This window comes from Rosa chinensis, chromosome 1 (assembly GCF_002994745.2).
Source record: "Rosa chinensis cultivar Old Blush chromosome 1, RchiOBHm-V2, whole genome shotgun sequence".
NCBI classification, from domain to species: Eukaryota; Viridiplantae; Streptophyta; class Magnoliopsida; order Rosales; family Rosaceae; genus Rosa; species Rosa chinensis.
Genome location: NC_037088.1, coordinates 23,757,072 through 23,771,895, shown reverse-complemented (window position 1 = coordinate 23,771,895; position 14,824 = coordinate 23,757,072). Strand labels below are relative to the sequence as shown.

At 34.2% G+C, this 14,824-nt stretch overlaps 1 long non-coding RNA gene and 1 pseudogene across 3 annotated transcripts; one reads left to right on the top strand and one right to left on the bottom strand.

Moving 5' to 3' along the window:
* Positions 1–63: 63 nt before the first annotated feature.
* LOC112198032 lies at positions 64–4,423 on the bottom strand (annotated as a pseudogene).
* Positions 4,424–6,408: 1,985 nt separating this feature from the next.
* Positions 6,409–10,376, top strand: LOC112198041. 3 transcript variants are annotated; one of them, XR_005804626.1, is made up of 9 exons: positions 6,409–6,479; positions 6,763–6,805; positions 7,117–7,191; positions 7,352–7,513; positions 7,696–7,774; positions 7,855–7,963; positions 8,224–8,362; positions 8,902–8,989; positions 9,997–10,376. It is a non-coding gene; the product is annotated as an uncharacterized LOC112198041 (long non-coding RNA). The 3 variants fall into 3 exon arrangements; XR_002935832.2 differs by having other exon boundaries at positions 9,992–10,376; XR_002935833.2 differs by having other exon boundaries at positions 7,845–7,963; positions 9,992–10,376.
* Positions 10,377–14,824: the final 4,448 nt, after the last annotated feature.

The window sequence follows — 14,824 nt, the reverse complement described above, 5'->3', positions numbered from 1 at the left end:
CTGTTGGTGCCTCTTGCATGCAAGATTAACAAATTTGAGATAAAAAAAAATTTCTCCATTCAATGATATTTCAAAATGGAACAACCTGTAACCCCTCTATTATATACAATCCTGATGTGTATTTACATATGCTCATGATTACAATTACACCCAATACTCTGGTTTTTTCTTTTGCATATTGCATCTAAATAGTTCTTTGGTATCTGACAAAATGCCCAAACCTGTCGCGATCAAAGTCCCCTCTTGCAGTGCTGGAGTTGTCACTAACGTGTAAAGCATGTTCAGCGAAGCCTAAAAGAAGGTGACTCGCACAGACAGCTGACTCATTTTCTTATCGTTTAATGAATCAGTCAACTACGGCATGTACAAAGAACTCAATTGCAATGAATCAAACTGAACTGTGGTGTCTCTGATCATAGCATTCTTGTGCAGATAAATTCATTGTTGAATCAATCATTATTAAGAACGTGAGTGTTCAAATACCCTAATATTCAACTTTGAACATATTCGCTGTACAATATACTAATGTTCAATGTTCAACATGTCCTCTTTTGATATATGCATCTTCCCTTTATCTCTTCTACCATTTGGTTGAGTCCGATCAGGTTGGCCCCGCTGAAAATAACACAGATTCATTGTTACATGCATATAAGAATGGTGACAGCAACTAAAATTATATTTATATTTGGTTATTTTGCACCAATGTGCACTCACCTTCCTCAAAACAAATGACAAGTACAAATAGGCTACTTCCCATTCATCTTGTGATAGTGTACCTGGATATCACAAAGCAAGAACAAAAAATGTATCAATACCGAAACTGATCTAAGACATCATGATGGTGATAAATGTTAAGGGCCAAACAAGTACGAGTAAAGAACATACTCTGATATTGGTTACCATCACCTAATGCACCAAGCCTCCGCATTAACTCTACGTACTCGGGTCTTTTCATATACTCGTGCACAAATTCATGAGAGTTCTTCACAAAAATTAACTCCATATCATACTGCGAGAGGTCAATACATTTTAAAGTTGTATGCATATTAGAAGACTAAGAGAGCGCAACACCTAAAGTATCAACAACATCAAATTTGAACTATAACCGACTTAAAAAGCAAGTCAATAGCTGAATGCACTTCAATCTTCTTTTATGTGCTAAGCAGCATAACGATCATTTTCTTGAGATAAACATCAAAACCATTTCAAAAGAAGTTATACCTCTTCTACCAATGATTTGAATACATGAAAAGGGACGATCCATTCAGGGCAATCAGCAGCATCCTGCAAAGAAAAGAATTCAAACATAATGATCTAGAATAACATTTTATATACAACCAAAATTAGCAAGAGATAAAAAGAAAGAAGTTAGATACCTCAAGATGAAACTTGTACTTGATACCAAAGGGGCTTGACGACTTAAATTTCTGAGCAGAAGGTAAAAAATTATAATATCATGTCTCAGATTGGATAAGAACTAAATATTGAAAATCAAAGAGCGTATAATTGAAATATTAGTTTAGATACCTTTTCCAAAAATTCTTCGTCAAATCCAGTAGACACTATTTCCAAAGAATAAGCCTTCAGCTAAACAATCAAAGACAAAGTAGCTTCACCAATCAATAATGACCAAAAGGAAAAATGTACAAATTATTTTGTATGATACTCAAAAATGTTATGCGCAAATACAAGGGAGAAAATGCTCCCATTAGCTTCATCAGGTGATCATATACAATATTTTGCTTGTAAGACATAACTAAACAGAAGTATACAGAACATAACAGGAAAAGGAAATAGTCGGATTTTTGTTAGAACAATCCTCCAGTCACAACCAGGTCTTTCCATGTGCCTCCCTGCCTTCCCTCTTGGCCTTTCAACTAAATGTCTTGCATTCAACTTCAGGAGTTCCATTTCTAAATCCAGAGCATGATTTCTTTTTCCATGGATGCAACATTTCTTTCTTTAGCATCACTCTAAAACATAAGCTCTAAGGTGTGAAATTACCTTCTCTCAGCTTTTTGATAATCACATTAGCGTCTGGCATTGTTCCAATGAAAGTTCCACCTGGGCGAAGTAAGGCTGAAACATTAGCCAAGGCTCTCCGTGCTCGTGCTTCAGTGGACCAGGAATAATGCAAGGCAAACTGCACGATAAAATGTGATTTGGCTTATGATGGTTCCGTTTCAAAGGCTATCCTCACTTTCTATTTTAATTAGTTGCAAATATAAATGTATTCTATTGTTGCATGAAAGATTACCTGGCAACTGCAAATATCAAAGGGTGCATCATCTGCTAGGGCTTTATCCAGTTGAACCTGAAAACATGAACATGACATTAATATTTATAGGGAAAAGAACAAGTCTTAGGATTCATGTCCACATACACTGCTTAATAGCTAATGGTTGACTGAGTGAAGCATAGGCAACCTCATTAGAGAAAAAATATTGGTTTAGCAAACAGCCATTACCTCATAGCAGTCTCCACAGATAAGGCGTGCAGGAAATGTAAACTTTTTACGGCGTTGATGATGATCAGCATCACCATTGTAACGGGTACGACAATCTTCTATCTGTAAACAGTTTAAGGGATGATAATAAGATCGTCAATGACACATTTAAAAATATAAAATAAATAAAAAATAAAAAAGGCTTCAGCATGTCTTGATGAGGACTTGAGCACTGAGGTGTCATAAATTATTGGTTTGTCCTCAGGAAATCAAAATGCCACACTTGGAAACAAGAAATTGGGAAGGGTGGTACTGAGAAGAATTAAAATCATTTACTGCTACAAAGAGATCTGCGATGTATTGGCACATTATGAGGTTGACAAAAAAAGAAAACAAGTGAATAACAAACAAGCAAACAAAATTAGTAAAGTTCAGAAAATAGTACCCTCCATGAGGGGAAGATCAAATTCTAATATTAAACAATAAGGATCTGTTAACACCTCTATGAACTTCTCAACTCAGGACTCCAGAAATCATTTGACTATCATCCTAATGACTAAAACTAATGACTAGAATTTTCTACAAGTTATAGTTCTCCCAACCCCATTCCTTATTTCACAAAAAAAACAGACTTTTAAACCGCACCAAAGCAGAAACTAATAAGCACTCTACAATATTGACCAAGGACACAAACTAGAGAACTGAATACAACATACTTCATCATAGCTATTAACTTATGCCAACTAGAAATCTACAAGTATTATTACAAATATACACCTTCTGAGACAAATGTCAGCAATGCCGTGGCAAAACAATGAAAAATTATTCTACAATCAAATTCTGGACTCAAAAACAAAAAAAGACAAACTATGATGAAGAGATGGGCAATGAAAAATAATTCAATCACTGTAAACATCATCTATAAAAAGAATGTCAGCCAATGAGTTAATTATAATAAGATTTCAGCACTTACAGAGCCTTCAGCAATATCAATACCAACATAGTACCCAATTTTGGCCTTGTCCCATTTGATGAGATCACCTCCCTACCGAAATAAGATATTAGAAATTATTTAGTGAAACAAAAAGGGAGGGGGAGATAAATGGACCACCAATACCTTGCCGCATGCAAGATCAAGAACAGCATCTCCTCGGCGAGCATAGAGCTGAATTAAGACACTCTTAATCTGCTCGATAAGAGAAGGAACCATATCAACAACAAAAGTATAGAGTGTGATCATACCATTCAAGTACATGGAGGACTAAAAGACCAACCCAGTTGTTAAGTTTTTTTAAATGGATGATCGGACTAGCTTCTCGTTCTTCCAGAGTTTGATTTGTCCTTGCACTATAATGATCGGCCACTTTTCGTGCAAAAATCTTTGTGCTCTCATCTTCCAAGAAATTTGAATCCTCTAAAAGCACAATGTATGACACTGTGGTTAACACAAAACCCTAACAAAATGCTTGCATTCACCATATTGCACGTGTTGTAGGAAATACAAATGAAGCTTTTAAATTCAGATTCTTCATCATTTGTCTATTAACATATCCTTTTTCTTTTGCTTTGTTCTAACAACAAGAAAGTGTAGTTGATTCAGAAAAGGAGTAACAATAAAGAGTACCAATTGGATAATTAAGTTACCAACAATGCAAGGTGGGAAACTAAGAATCTCAGCTCGATGTTATCAGCATAACAATGCTACACCTATAAATCACTAATCGAAAATATTAACAGAAAAACACTTCAAAGCTTTCATCTTTCTCCCTTTCCCTCACTTTCCCAGCAACCCAATATAGAGCAGACTAAAAAACTACAAGACCCAGATCCAAAACCCCTCAAACTAACCAAAAAGATCAAAACTTTACCACATGAAGCTTACAAATCTGAACCAAGGAGCAAAAGGGTATGTAAATATTACCTTCTGGGTTGGCTTTGAACCTCGATTGAGGACGATTCTGAGTAGCCTCGTTTCATGGCCAAGGATCAAAATGGCACTCTCACACAATTTGAATTCTATTGGAGAGAAACGAATGCAGCTCAAAATTAGAGCTTTTGCTATCGAAAAGCAAAGAAACAAAAACAGTATATATTGACTGTGGCTCTAAAAGAGATGGAAAATATTTTATTATAAATATGTCAAGACAACTATTCTTCTAATATATGATTTGTAAGTGACTATCAATGCAATGTGCAGTAAGTGACATGTAACTCATTTTCTGACGCAATGACCAAACATCTGAAATCAAACAAATTTTTCCATCTCTTTTTTGCCCTTAGTATGTTCAACAAGACTCAAAAGCTCATTTTTGCCCTTAGTAAACTGTTACATCACATCTCTTTTACATGTTGAGGCTGAAATTCCTCCATATTGAGGACAAAATGCTCAACAAATATGCTCAACACAAAGTACATATAACTTTTACTTACTCCATATTAGTAAGTAAAAGTTATATGCACTTTTCGTTAAAGAACACTGTTATATTGAAAAACAAACAAAGAAAGCAATATGTTGGGGGTTCTGAAATGATCATAAACTAACAAATATATCAAAATTTTAAATATGTTTGATCCATTTAGTCGTATTTGATCAAAATTCAGAAGACTTAATTGTCTACAATTAGTTGTATAGTAAATAATGCAAGATACAAAAATAGTTGATCTAAATTTGTCATAAGGCTGGTTTCTTAATTGGCCATTATTAAGTAACACCCCAATTAAAACAATCCCAACCAATTCCTCCAATAAACGTTTATGGCAAATCAAAAGTTGCAGCTCAAGGAATACCAGCTAAATGACTCACTGCATTATCTCAAACCAGTTATAAGGAAGCAGAAGTGATTAGACATGTTATCTCAAACCAATTTGAAGGAAGGAGAAGTGATTAGACATGTTATCTCAAACCAAAATACATATAGGGGACCTGCCATTAAGAATCTTAAATCTAAAGTCACACACATATACACAATTTGACAAATCGATTACTGAGAAATGCTCAAACTTTGCAATTTTGAGAAGCAGTATTGTCATCTTAAGAATCTATCACTATGCCAAAAATGCTATCAGACAACAGAGCTCAGATGACAGAATGGTCATTTTCTGTCGTTTGAGTTTTTCAGACGACATTCAGACGACACATAAATTAAATGTGTTGTCTGAATACAATGAGAAACCATACTTGTTCCATTTCAAATATATGGTTAGATTCAGACAACACTTATGTGTTGTCTGAAAAGATGGAAATTTTCTAAAATGAACCCTAGCAAAAATTTTAGATTTCCCTCCAACAAATTAAAGTTTTTTCCCTCTCAATTGCCCAAACTCTATAGCTGACTAGTCAATGGGTGATATTCAGACAACACATCTAAGAAATTGTGTTGTCTGAATGAGGTGAGTTTGACTGTTTTGATTTTAAGTCTCTTTTGGCAAAACACAAAACCTTCGTGTTTTTCATTCCCACAAACATTAACTCTGTCTAAAACTCTCTCATCAACCAAAAACTCGAAGCTCACGGTGTCTCGAGGAAAACTCAGCCATCGATATCTCTCAAAACTCGGCCATCTCTCAAATCTGAGAATCCTTACCCAAATCTAGTCTCTCCCTCAACCCCGACATACTTGCTGTTTCCATTTGCGTCTGGCTTAATGGAATTCGATCTCCACCAGCGACTCAGGAGATTAGAGGAGGCTTGACTATTATTTTTTCGTTTGGGTTATTGGTAAGCCAAAACCAGGTAGAGCGACATCAACTATCCAAGCATCGAGTGTTCGGAAATCATATCAGACCATCAATTCGCATCATCAATTATTCAACAGTGTCAAGGTGAGGGATTTTCGAAATTAGATTTTCATCTAGAAGTTTGGGTTTTCAGTTTTTTGCTTTTGTTTTTGTTCTGAGTTAATGTTTTTGCGATTCTTTCTTCTTCTCATGATTACAGTGCGGATTTGGGCAAATTTGGGTGTCTTTATCAGTTTATGTTTGCGGATCTTGGAGCCCAACACTGCAATAGCGGCTGCAATATTTGAATTAAAAGGTAATCTCGGTATGTAGGTTCTTATGTTTTTTAGATTTTGGCTTCTACGTTTTATGGCTTGAATGGGTGCAATAACTTTGAGAAAGTTCAAAGCCTATTGAAAACCTTTGTGTGCAATGGATGTTGCAGACAGATAAACGTAAGATTTAGAAAGTGTTATGGTATTATGGTCACTGCTTTCTGTATTATGGTATTTCTGCTCACTTTCATTTGGTAAGGTGGGTCTTCCTGTCTACTTTAGCTTGGTTTGTAATTTATGTTTGTTCTTATGTTGCTTTTGCAGGAAAAGTTTGAGTATCGTAGCGGAAAACATTGTTAACTTTTAGGTATGGCTGTTGCGATTTTGTTGTTTTATATGAGTTTCTTTGTGAAATTAGCAATAGAATTTTTAAGTCTACAATCTTTATCAAGGAGATTTTATGCGAGCATGGATTTTTGGTTGGGTTCAATCTTCTATTTTAGGGTTTTTTTTGGAAATTGATTTGGGGTTTCCTAAAATTCCATTTAGTTGTTAGGTGTCTTTCTTTGATTTGGGTTGGGGGATATTGAAATAGATTAAGGTGTTCGGGTTTTGTCTTGGTAGTGAAATTTGTTGTTTTTGAATTTATGGATTTGGTGCTGTGGTTTATGAATTCAGGGATTCAGATTTGTGTTGTTGCTTGTTATAGCATTGCTGAATTGGATGGAAGAAAGAATGCATCCCTTTAATCAGGTAAATGCTCAAATCCTTGTATGCAAATCAATTTTTCTTGCTTCGTTTCATCTGTGTTTTGTAACACCTTAAAGTAAGGCTTCATTAGTTATTCATCATTGACTTATATATCAAATCACTGCAATAACTAGACCAATTACAATTCTTGGATGTCGATCAGATGTTGGATGTATGTCTGTCTTCATTATATTCTAAGGTGCTTCTGATGCTTGCCTTCAGGAAATTCTTTTGAGCTCCAGAAAGTTGGACGGTTTGCCTCGTGGCATAATACAAGCTAGGTCGGATCTAGAGGCCTTTATGGCTGACTAGTTCAAAGTTAACGGTAATACTCTAATTGTCTTGTTTTTATGTTTTTTCTTGCATGTCTGCGTACTCTCTTTAATTGAACACCAGTAGATAATTGCTAGATTGGTAGGCTTTAATGGATAAACAGAAATTTCTTTATTGTAATTATTGTGCTGATGATGACACTTCTTTGATTTTGGGGTGGTTATAATGATTCAGGTTGATTAAGCAATCACAATTTACTGGCTATGCAGCTGGTATTAAGCAGAAACATAGTGTTGATGATATTGTGCAAAAGGTAATAGATTTTTCTACACTGTTTAAAATGCTATCAAGAGACATGCTTGACCTAAATTTACCAATTTCAGTTTCTTCCAGAAAACTTTACGATTATACTATTCCATTATGATGGGAATGTTAAAGGGTGGTGGGATCTTGAGTGGAGTAACCAGGCCATACACATAGTTGCCCACAACCAAACAAAGTGGTATGTTAGCAGTTGCAACATGATTCTGTGAAATTCTCTGGCATTAAGCAACTATTCTTTTTATTCTTTATATATATTAGTTTTATCTGAAGTTTAGCAGCAGTCTGAATATTTCAAGTGTGAATCATCTTGGTGAAATGTGGTAATGTATCTAAAAATAATGCAATTTGTCTCCTCTTACAGTTGGAGTTATCAAAGAGCAGGTCCTACTTTTGCTGTTCTTGGATTTTCTCATTTCTCTTCTTTTTGGGTCTTTGTAGGTGGTTTGCAAAACGATTTCTACATCCAGATGTTGTGTCCATTTATGATTACATATTCCTTTGGGATGAAGATTTGGGGGTTTAGGATATGATTACATATTCCTTTGGGATGAAGATTTGGGGGTTTAGGATTTTAAAGGTATTATTCTGGTGTTATATACCCTTAATTACAATAGTCAGTTTAGAGAGTTATTTGAATACATGCTGGAATATCCAAAGAAAATGTTATGATCTTGATGACACAAATCTTGCAAATGCACTAAGATTAATATATATATATATATATATATATATATATATATATATAGTAGGGGGGCAATTGAATACTTGTACTTAAACATCTTTGTTATATGTTTGACTAGTAAACTTATGTGGCACACTGAAAAGAGAATTTGTCAAAATATCTGCTCTCTGCTTTTTCAATATCCAGTGTCACAGTTGGAGATGGTGCTGTTGGAAAGACTTGCCTTCTCATCTCTTACACTAGCAACACTTTTCCTACTGTATAAAGTTTCTCACCTTCAACTCCCATATAAATCCCAGTCCTGTCATTTCTGTTAATGGCACTGTGTTTCTTTCCTTCATGTCTTTTCCCTTATTGTTGTTTTCTTCATTGTTTTAATTCCTGAAGGATCTTTGTTCTTTCTGTTTTCATTCACTTTTTCTTTTTCTTGACAGGATTATGTTCCAACTGTATTTGACAACTTCAGTGCTAATGTTTTGGTTGATGGGCAGACTGTGAATCTGGGTCTCTGGGATACTGCTGGTACTATTTCTTTCTACCTCTCTTAGAATTTTGATGCTTAAGGAGGTTAAGAACTTTTTCATAGACAACCGTAGAAGTTGATAATCCCAAGTTTAGATATTAGTCAAAGAATAATTAAAACTGTAATTGATTAATGCTATTCTATAAATTTTCCAACTCCATTCATAATGATATTTTGATGTTTCAAACATGTCAAAAATTGAGTAATGTGAGAAAAAATGGGAGTGAACACCACACTTGCAGGAGATCCCGAAATACGTCCCAACTAGGAAAAACATAATGAAATTTTTATCATATATATATTGGAAAAAACAAATGCATTTCGATGGTAGCTCATCCATGTATAACAACCATCAAAGACAACGTCAATGAACTTTCTCTTTTGCTTTGGAGGAAAAAAAAATCACCTAATGCATATATAGTACCTTTTTGAGCTGATTAACACTAGCATATATGGATACAATGCATACATGATCATATTATCTTCAACTTTTTAATCAAATTATCTTCAACTTGTTAATCTTTACCTTCTAAATAGACACAAGGAGCAATTACTGACATTATTGTTTGCTGCATAGCCTGCACTCCTCAACTTTAGAAGATTATTGCTATGTTTCTTCCTTCACACTAAAATTACAACTTCTGTTTTTAGCTTCTCAAGGACGAGATTCTGGATTTGCATTGGTTGTTACTTTGGGGTCATCAATTGACTAGAGGCCTTCAAAATCATCCTAAAATTGTTTTTACCTATGGCAATATATACCGCTGTTTAGTGCTGTTTGAAATTTAATTTCTATTTTAGAATGGCGCTCTTTGTTTTACAAGGGAGATTTCAAATACCATTGTTTTCAGCTAGCATGCTTTTTGTTCAGTTGTGCATTATATGGTGTGATCTTGTTCTAAAAGGTTAACAGAAGATTACGCTGTGGCATATATGGGATAATTGCTTTGATCTTCAAAAGTCTCTGTAGCAGAAATATTGATTTACTTTTTACTCTGCAGGACAGATGTGGTATCATTAATCATTGCCGCATGGTCGATTTAACCATGGTTTCAGTTGCTGTAAATTTTGTTGCTTTTTGGAGGCTATTGATTACTTCCCAATCTTTAGATATTTAAGAATTAAACTTTGATCTGATATAAGGAGTGCCCCCTACACTTGAAAGAAGCAATATCCAGTGTGTGTTTTGCTGCACCAAGATGTGCTGATCTGCCAGAGTTGCTTCAAGTTCAAATCTGCCTTCACCAAACATGATCAATAGTATGAGATATCAGTGTTTTTTGGGTTCCATTTGTTGATCATGCCAACTGCTATGGGTTATTGAACTGATGTTTACTAAGTTTAGCTCCATTATGAATGTTGGTATTTTTATGAATGGATTCCATATTTGATGAATGCATTGGGTAGTTTCCAGATTTACATAATTGTGGCACAACGAGAATACAAATGTCATCTGAATTAGAAAGCAACAACAAAATGAAATCCAAATATGTTGTTGGACATATCTAAGAACAATAGAAACAAGAAAAAATATGTTGTTACTTGTGCACTCAAACAACAGAAAATTGTTGTTTGAAATAAAAAGCAACAACAAAATGAAATCCAAATATGTTGTTGGACATGTCTAAGAACAACAGATACAAGAAAAAATATGTTGTTACTTGTGCACTAAAACAACAGACAAATGTTATTGTAGGCTACTAAAGACGATAGATAAATGTAATCTGAGCTGAATGCTAATAACAGTTAACTGTTATTGGAATTTGAATAAAACAACATTAAACTGTTATTATAATTCCATTCAGACAACAGATAGGATTTCATATCTTCTACTTTGGTGCATTCAAACCACAGAAATGACCATTTTTCTGTCTTTGGAATAAGCATTAGATCATACAAATTATAAGGAACTGTTATTTGTTTCCAGATCACACGACATTTATCTGTCGTTTGAATTCACTAGTACAAACAGTTAGCACATGTCTTGATTTCATCAGACAACAGAAGACCTAACAAATTTCTGTTGTCTGATAAATAAGACGACAGAGGAAATCTGTCGTCTGATGCCCCAAGAGACGGCACCGTACTAGACAACATAAATTTTTTTCATCAGACGACAGATCTCCTCTGTCGTCTGATTGCTTTTTTGGCATAGTGTATACAATCAAATACATCACTTTCTGAATTCAATTGATAATACTGCATAAGAGAAAGAATTTCGTTTTAAAAAAGAAAAATGAAGCACCATAATCAAAAACTCATTACAGCAAACCTAACCAAATACAGGAAATAAAAGAAATTCAAAGAACCTACTAAGGACATGAAATCAAGTTTGCACCTTCAAAGAAAACAGTTGACAATAAAAAGCCATAGTTTCTGGTAAAGCAATAATAAACGATTAGGATCTGTATCTTCACATTGAAATTTGAACACAAAATGAAGTTTGGTATTTGAAAGGTGTAAATTGAGGAGGCAATATATTTGACTCTGATATAAATGAGAAACTGAAAATGAAGGGTTTAGGGTTTGAGTCATTGCTATCTGATGGTCCATAACCTAGGAGACAACCACCAGCATCCAAAATCAAGATGTAAATAAACAAAATTATGAAAGTAACAATTATACGTGATATACAGAACCACCATTCACCACATCTACTTGGAAACACTAATCAGAACAGGAATCACAATAACACATTAAACCAGTCTCATACTAAGACTAACTAATTTATGTTTTAGCAAAGTACCTAAATCAAACGAATACCCCAACAAAACAAAACGAAAACCTAAAACCTTTATAGCTAAGTTCAATTCCCCTATATAGTTACTCATAAACTTAAGGTAATCAATGTCACAAAATGTGCCAGCAGTCCAGCAACAAAAGTATCTTCCACAAAACAAAATAATGCACTTAACAATCCGGAAAGAATAAAGTTAACTCTGTTATACACTTTGCATATGCATGTGCTTTTTTAATAGAACCATTTCAGCAAACACATGATGGGCAATTCTAAGCAATTACAGACCATGGCACATCAAAATTTCAATAACCAATTTCATAGAACAACGACAACTTGCTTAACACGAATAAACAGAAACGGCCTCAAAATTTCACAAAATGGGGACATAGTTTCAGGTAACATAGAATTAAAAAAATTCCAAAATAATCAAAAGCCAGAAGTACAAATGATTGAAGACTGAACCCTAAAGGCCAGTTTGGTAGCTCGACAACCAAAAGCAAATAAGCAAGTTCATCCTCCAAGTTTATCATGGAAAAGGAGCAAACTTGGTTTGGGTAGCTAACACTTTCATTTAGGGGTAGATCCAGGATTACAAGCTCGGCGGGGCTTGAACTTCTTAATAAAGGAAATTTTTAAATAGTAGAGAATCTCGACGGTGCGAGAGAATTTTATTAATTGAAAAAAAATATACACCTAGTCAGCGGAGGACATAATGAGCCTTACCCCTCAAATGCGTATACAAAATTAAAGAACAAACTCAACAATAAAATAAACGTGCAATCAATATAACAAAATTGAGACAACTTATATTAGATAACACATATATAGTTCACACAATTATATCACCTAAAATTACAGAGAGCAATGCCAATTGCCACATAAATAACATTTATATCGGCCATTATGCCACATATATCACATAGATAACACTTATATCGGCCATTATGCCAATCTACAAATATACAATTATCGAAATAGCATTGTAAATAGCCAATCTCATTGTAAGGTGTAAATATAATCGGTAAATCGGCAATAGCACAAATATTATATAATCTATATAAATATATATCTCATCAACACATCTTCAATTCAACATTCAACAACTAGAATTCTACAAAAAGAAATAACTTACGATTTCAATTTTCATTGAGGTGGTCCGTGGTCATCTGGTCGAGATTGACCGAAGCAAATCAAGCAATGAAAGTAGCTCCAATCTGGGCCAGACCAACATATTCAGATTATCAGGATACATTCATACACACAATTTCATTACTCTTGAGGAATTCAATTTCAATTTCAATTTCAAATGGGTGATTCATGATTCAATCAGATTAAGAAGAAGAAGAAGACGGAGAGAGAGATACCTGAAGCTCGGAGACGGGAGACCGGAGAGGCGAGGACGGAGAGAGTCAGAAACGGCAGAGACGGAGACACGGAGGGAGTCAGAAACGGCGCAGTTGGGTTGCTGTGTTCGGGTTTAGGGCTCCAACCCCGACTTCGGTGGGGCTTGAGAGGAAAGAACCATTCCAAAAAAAATTTAATTAATTAATTAACCTAATTTATTTTTTTTGGGCCCAAAAAGCTTGGTGGGGCTTGAGCCCAACCCAAACATGGCTGGATCCGCCCCTGCTTTCATTCCTCTACTACAGGGGGTGTATTGTATTTGGATTTGGGAAGACTTTTTTAAATGATAGGCTTTTTTTGAAAAGTCCACAGACTTTTTAAAAAGTTGATAGACTGCTATTGATTTCTTAAAACCATTGATTTTAGCAACAGACTTTTTATTGATTCTTGAAAATCTATATAATTTATTATGAATGGCTTCTATAGATTTTCTAGTAAATAAAAATAAAAAACAAAAAACACAACCAATGCAGTCTAAATGCAAAGCAAGATAATAACTCGTTGCCTCTTCAATGGTCAAGTTTCTTCTAGTAGAACTTGACTCAAATGAATGATTATTACTTTGTCTAGCTAGTTTGTTCTCATTTCTAATCTCCCAATCAACTTAAAGATATAATATAGATCACTTGATGTTTATGGTTAATTATTCTCATCAATTTTGTTTTCACCTATTAACATATATCATAAAAATATTGATCAATGTCTTGATCTATAATCAATCAATCAAAATTCAATTGTTCAAGGTTTCCTTGAACCATGATATAAATTCAAATCGATGAGAATAATTAATAAGACAAAACCTAGTATTTCATAGCAACACGATTCAAGATTTTAGGGGTCGACCACAATATTAGGGTTTCATAAATCATTTTTTATTGCTATTAGGGTTCCAAGTATCACAATTGAACAAAAAAAAAAAAAAATCACATTCTACAATGAACATGTTGGGTATCAAAAAATATTGATATCATGTAAGATTAGAGAAAAGATAAGAAGAAATAAGATAGAGAGATGATAAATAACCAACCTCTTTGCGCACAGAGAGAAAACTTTGATAGATTTAAAAAAAATAAAAAAATTCTTTGATAGACATTTTCAAATCTTTGGTCTAGTGGCTAAAAAATTATTGGAATTTGGTATGTACAGTTAACACTACAAAGTCCATGATTATCCTTGATTTTCTAATTCCATAAGTATGAATGAAATTTTGAATACCTTTGAATTTTTATTCATTTTTAAAAGTCTTAAATGAATACCTCTAGATTTTGGTAGAATTTATAAAGTCTTTAAAAATCCTAATTGAACACCCCAAGACTTTCATGGACTACTGAAAGTCTATATTGAATACACCCAGACTTTTAAATTCCATAGATTTTTTAAAAAGTTCCACTAATTCCATATACAATACACCCCCTACATATCATTGGAACCCATATTTCTATTCCTTCATTTAGCCACTAACCAAACAGAGCTCCACTCCACACACAATCAAATCCCTCAAAACAGATTGAAGATAAAGCCGTAGCAAATGAAAACAATCCGAAAAATAAAAACTATTTGAACCAGATAATAATGATAACGATAGTGATTTCAATCAAAATAAGCGATCGATGGTAGGGTTTTTCGAAGGCTACCTTGTCTGCCTGATTCTCTCTTAAACGGGTTTTGATTGGAAATAGCAGAAGAAAAG